We start from the raw sequence: 5855 nt of genomic DNA, 5'->3' as shown, positions 1-5855 counted from the left end.
TATAACAGATGAAGAGGGAAATGAAAAATGTTTCCTTACCTCCCCACCTCTACAACATGATGGGTACACTAAGGAAAATGCTATGGACTCAGAAAACAAGGGTCTGAACTCTCCTCTGGTTTTGCTCCCAATCAATATATAGCCTTGACCATGTTCTATGATCTCCTATTCATCAATTTCCTCATCTGTTAGAAGAAGTGAAAAGTGATGACAAATACCCTTGAGTCTTGTCCTATCCCAATGGTCTATGATGCTGACAGTAAGTTAAAACAAAAACAAAAACAAGACATCCTTGGTCTCTTGGGTGAGGCAAACCTGGCCACAGGGGTAGAGATCTCAAACTTAAATATTTCAGAGAGGTCAGTCCGGTAATCTAAATAATACAGTGGGCTGGAAATCTAGAGATTTTATATGGATTTATGTGCTTTCTAAAATGTTGACAACTAGTTCAAATTTTAAATCAATAGTTTGGATCTCAAATCACATCTGACCAACATATTACCAGTTTGAGGGTCTATTCAAGGAAGGAAAAGGGGGAGGAGGAGAAAGGAGGTGCTGGTGTACTAGGAGTGTGTTGGAGGAGGACACAGAGACTTAGTTTTAGGGGAAAGAAGAGAGTCCTTATTCTTCTATTACAGCTTGTAAATAGGTAGGATTGGGAGATCTTCCTCAGTCTTCCACTGCTCAGTCTCATGCACAGAGGGTGTAAATATTTGTTTTCTACTGCAAGGATGTTTAGAGTTGATGGCATGAACCATGTTCTTGACACCCTGTACTTTCAAATATTTGAATCTATATTAGATAATAATTCACTGTAGTTGCCAAAGAACCAGTCTCAGGGCAACTAATATAAGTGTCTTCTAGTGTCTCCTCTAGAAGGGAACTCCATGGCTCTAATCCTTATGTCCATACACCCCAAATATACAGAGACACTCCCTTCTCATAGTTCAGGGAGACTTTGGCACCATTATAGTTAGTCCTTCAGGAGCTGTGACACACACAAAGTTCCTTGTACCTAGAAAGCTCTTGGGATTACCATCTGATCTCTTTCAGAATCACTTGAAAATGTATTTTGGTTTATATGGATGTGGCCCATAAAACAAATAAAAATAAGAGGTTCAGAGTGGTTTTCCTCTTCCTGTCCCTTTTCACTACGGTCAGTGCGTACACCCATCACTACTCTTACCCCTGCAAAGCCTCACTTGCCGTCCCCCTATGGCAAGAAGCTGTACCTCCATCTGATGGCAAAGGCAGATGTGGGTGGAAAGAAGAGACTGGACTGCATGCCTTCGCATCTGTGCCTCTCCATCCTCCCCTACCTCCACCACCCACACTCTCCTTCTTCTTTCACCCCTCTCCCTGTCAGCTACTAGCCAGCAGGAGTCGCCTTCTTGGAGTGAAGGCTGCCTGACTGCATGGATGGTTGCAATGCTGGCTTTGAAGTGGAATAATGATGCCGTGTGATTCTGCTCACTCAACTGCCAGCCCTTCTGGGAGGCTCATGCTGTCCTAACTTTTAATGAAGCAGAGGCCTCTGTATTTCCTGCTTCTTCCCCATAGCCAAATACTGGTTTGGGTCCCTGGCTGAAAACCCACCACCTTGTGAGTTCTGCCTCCCATCTTCAGCATCAGCCTTGGGACAGAACTGTAACTCACTGAGATTCAGCCTGGTTTCAGCAGCCTCAGCAGAGCTGGTGTAGACGGAAGACCCTGGGATTCAGGGGCGGGTGCACCAAGCCCTTTTCACCTTCCTAAGAGCAACAGGATGAACTAAAGTATCTCCAAGGAAGAAATCATGGACGCATGGGGCTCGCTGCTCTGCTTGGTGCTGGGATTCCTGGAGCATCTCACCTCAGTAGGATAACCACCAGTCTGAAGTCTTCCCTTAGCTCAACGGGCCCAGGTCATCATTGTCCTCTTACTCCTGAGCGATCAGACCATTGGCAAATTCCCCAGCTCAGGAACTTACTGAAATGGATTTGTGGCAGGATATTTCACTCCCATAAATTTACCAACTAAAGGGTTGATGATGTCATGTCAGTCAAGTCAGAGCTTTTTACTCCTGACTGAGAACCTAATTCTTATCAGAAATTTGTTTGGGAAATATGAACTCACTAAATGGAACTGGATTATTTTAGGAGACATTTTGTTCAAATTGAATGCCAATTTGTCATCCATTTCAACTAAGAGTTTTCCCACGGGGGCCGTTTGTTTCCATTGCCTTTCTGTTTGCGGATTGCTTAAAACTCGTTTGCATTGGGCGCCTGGGTGGCTCAGTTGGTTAAGCGACTGCCTTCGGCTCAGGTCATGATCCTGGAGTCCCTGGCTCGAGTCCCGCATCGGGCTCCCTGCTCGGCAGGGAGTCTGCTTCTCCCTCTCCCACTCCCCGTTTGTGTTCCCTCTCTCGCTGTGTCTTTCTCTGTCGAATAAATAAATAAAATCTTTAAAAAAAAAAAAACTCGTTTGCATTTTTTCACTATCAACCATGTCTTTCAACAAGACTTCATAACTTGTTATAATTTTTCAAGTTTGTGTGTAAAAATTTGGGTTGTACTTAGATGTGCCACTTTATGGCCCCTTATGTATGATGGCCCCTTAAACTCCACAGTGAGGTTCGTGAGTTCATACTGCATTATACTATCAGGCTGTTAACACTTTCCACTTGCCTCACTTCCATACATTGAAGAAATTAGTTCTTTTATCATACATGTTACGAACATTCTGTCTCAGTTTTTTTTGTCATTACCAACCAGAAGTTTTAAGTTTTTTCACAGTAAAATTGGCCAATCTTTTGTGGCTTGGAAGATTAGATATTTGAGTTTTGAAATTATTGGTTAAAATGTCTTAAGTGAAGGGAGAAAAGGAAAGTTGTTGAGACAATTTGCTCCGAAGGGCTGAACAAAGAACAACAAACAGGGAGATTCTGTGTGTGTGTGTGTGTGTGTGTGTAGTATGTATGTGTGTATGTATGTATGTATCTAATCTATTATGGTGCTAAGAGACTATGTCTTGCAGACTTCCAACTGCAGTGAGTGTGATTGACTGAGGCCCCAGCTGCTGTACTCTGAAATCAATCTTGACGTTTCCTATGAGTCCAGGTTCTCCCCAGCTGCTCCCAGCCGATGACTGAGCCTGGCAAGGACACCGAGGTGGGCTTGTCCTGGGAAATACGAGACTCCTCTAACAACCAACTTTGCTCAACTTTCCTTAGACTGGACAGCAGTCTAGGACACTTCCCCTCAATGTTCTTTTCCTCTCTTTTATTTAGAGTTAGACCCACATGGTGGTCTGATGGCTTTCCCAGCCTCTCCTGGTTCCTCCTTCACTATTTTCCCTCACGAGTATTGTTTTGGTGTCTGCTTCTTGGAAGACCCTGGATAACATATGTAATGTGATGTTCTCTTTCCTTTCTTAATTGTGTAGCAGTCACCTAGCTACTCATGGTAATTGGGATCAATATCCTCTCTTACCTACTAAGTCCTCTCTTTTCCTACTGACCCATTGGTGTGAGAAGCCCAAAATGACCAGGAAGTACTCATAGCTTTAAGTTCAGATGAAGAGGCTGCTTACTGACGCTCTGGTAGAGAAGTGTCCCCCTGCTCCCTGTTGTCCAGGAACTAGCACTTTGGGCCAACAGAGCCTAAGGTTTTGGGGACAGAAGTGTATATTCCACCAGTGGGTCACTAGGATTGATGGTAAGAGAGGACATTACTACTTCTAGTCCTTGGGTTCCAGGCCCATATATTCTAGATATTGGTAACAAGTATTATACATAACATAATATATATAATAATTATGCATAATACAATATATATAATTATACATAATATAATATATAATACTTGTTAGCAATATCTCTATATACATTATATATAAAATATATAAATATAGGTACATATATACCTAAATATATATAAAATATATGTACATATATAGTATAAAATGTAAATATATATATAAGATATATACATGGCATATACTGAATCCTAACCCTACAGTGTCTTATCTGTAAACTGGTGCCCTAATTTAGCCTTTGATAGGCCATCCCATTGTTCTATTAGATGGAAGCTTCTAGGTGGTGCTGTGTATGGCAGGACCAGTGGATATCTTGGTCATGCACCTATTGCTCTATCTAAATGGGTCTCTTGGTCTGAGGCAATGTGGTACAGAACCTTGTGATGATAATTCAGCCATCCCATAAACCCTCCGATGGTAATGCTGGCAGAATCATGCAGGTAGGGAAGGCAAAATAGGTTGAGTCTTTAGGCAGAGACTTTGGACCCAGGACCCATTGGAGGAGACAGCCCAAATTATGCTCAGTTAAAAAAAAAAAAACATGGTGACAGCCAAGGGAAGTAAGAATATGTTGTTCTTTCTCCCCTATGAAATGACCTCAAAGATTGTAGAGAAGAGACCTGACTTTATCAGACCTATGGAGGCTCTGGCTTCCCCACCAGCTGCTAACAAACCAGGAAATAGAGGAGAGAGTTCACACCCCATGGGGTGAGCTTGGAGCAGTGAGAGACGGGAGCTGGGAAGGTGCTGACAGATGAAGTCATTGTCCTTTCTGTCCCAGACAGATGGTTCTGAGGCATTGTGATTCTCGCCAGCCAATCCCAGGTGCCAGGCATGACTGAGCTCCTGGCAGAGTTCCTTGCGAGGCTGTGGACAGCCCTGCAACACGCCCTTTTGAGTTCGCTTGTGCTCCATCCCCCACTCACTGCCCTCTGTGCTTCACGTTTGCTGCCTTGCCATTCAGTAATGTGTGAGCCGATAAGCTTTGCCTTGACTTCTGATTTCTAAGGCTCCCGCCAAGACTTAGGGCGAGGGGGTTTGGACTGGACGGGGTTTGGATTCTCAACATAATGACAAAATGCAATTACAGCCTCAAGTTCTGTCCTGCTCGGTTCTGTCCTATGAGTTTCAGACCCCCAAAAGAGGCAGGTACTAGAAGATGGATGCTTCCGCATCCCCAAAGGTGAGGCTCACACTGGGAGCTCAGCCTAGCCAGGCCGAGTCTAGCCCAGGCCTCTGGGGTTTGCTTCCCTGCAGTGGGGATGAGGGCTAGCAAGGATCTTTTCTCTTGGCTATATCCAGGGAGGAAAAGCCAGAGCAGCACCACAGGGATAGCAAGACTGAGATCATTAACCACATTTTGTCTCAGATGAGGCGCAAGCCCAACCAGACAAGTGTGTATGGCAGGGGAAGGGAAGGAGTGAGTTGCTTCCTCTTGAGCCAGAACTCCATGCCTCTAGAATTGACCACAGCACCCCCATGTCACCTGATGTCATTCCTCTCTCTGCATCCCAGCAGTTAGCTGGTGGGTTAGGATTGGCTAGCTGGTAGATTTGGATATGGCAGCACAAAAGGCAAGAGGGAACTTTGAGGGGCCAGGCCCAGGACCCCAGGCATCACTGGTCTCTTCCTGCTTTTGGCTCAGTCTGACCCTGACTGGCTTCTCCTCAAATCTGATTTGGCAACGGCATAAGGTATAATAATTTAAACAACTTTAGCCTTTCCCCTCAGTTCAGTTCAATGCAACAAATATTAAGCAGGTGACCGCTCCTGGATGACCAAGTTATCACACTGAGTACCCTAGGCCTAGCCCATGCTCTGTGCATCCATGAATGGCTCGGCTTGATGAGGCAGGGGAAATGAGGGAAGGGGCGGCAGAGAGGAGACAGATCTGCAGGAGCTCCCCTAGGGCATGAAATGCCTGGAGAAACAAGAGTGAATCTGGAAGGCTAAGGAGCTTGCCAGGTTTTGCTGTGTATTCTCAGCAAGAAAGACGCCCAGAAGCCCAGCTCCAGGGCGCTGTAGCTGCTTCTAGCTGCCTGGCTCCTCGGCAGACATGG

This window comes from Mirounga angustirostris, unplaced genomic scaffold (genome assembly GCF_029215605.1).
Source record: "Mirounga angustirostris isolate CCGP_5_RB_7025 unplaced genomic scaffold, mMirAng1.0.hap1 SCAF_9, whole genome shotgun sequence".
Taxonomy (NCBI): Eukaryota; Metazoa; Chordata; class Mammalia; order Carnivora; family Phocidae; genus Mirounga; species Mirounga angustirostris.
Note: the sequence above shows the minus strand (reverse complement) of the source record.